Below are 689 nucleotides of genomic sequence, written 5' to 3' on the forward strand. Positions count from 1 at the left end.
AGTTGAACAAATAAATTGTGTTCTATACACAGATGACATGTCAAACTAACATTAGCATTCTCCAATAAGAAGACTTCTCTTCTTTCCCACCCCTCGTGGATTGAGAAAGAAAGAAGAGGGACAAAACACACACTACCAAGTTAAGGTGACATTACAAACCTAAAAAATATCCTCATCAAACTTATAATGCTCCTTTTTTTCTTCTTTAAAGCAAAACTTCATTCAAACTGAGATAACCACGTGCTCTCGATAATCACTCCGGAATTATTTGCTCATTATCTGCATCGCCTTCTGTCTCAACTTGAGGCTTGGAAGGAGCTTTGGCACCAGGAGGCTGCTTCTTCTTCATCCCACTCACAATGTCATCGATTCTGAGAAGTAGGCAAGCAGCTTCTATGGCCGTTTTAAAACTCTGGGCCTTAACGTTGTAGGCATCCCATATCTGACATCATAATTCATAAAAATGAACAGCCTTACCAACAAAATAAATTTATTGGGAAATTTAGTAATAACCACGACAACAGCACTCCCCCTCACATGAGTGCTGTCGAAATATATTGGGAGAAGCTCTAAACTAGAACTACTACTGAAGCAAATCGACAATATAAACCAGAAGATTGACACTTATGCCATATCAATAAAGGGACATATAATGGATACATTTGAGAACAATACTACATTAAAAGTCC

Source organism: Prunus dulcis, chromosome 3, assembly GCF_902201215.1.
Source record: "Prunus dulcis chromosome 3, ALMONDv2, whole genome shotgun sequence".
NCBI classification, from domain to species: Eukaryota; Viridiplantae; Streptophyta; class Magnoliopsida; order Rosales; family Rosaceae; genus Prunus; species Prunus dulcis.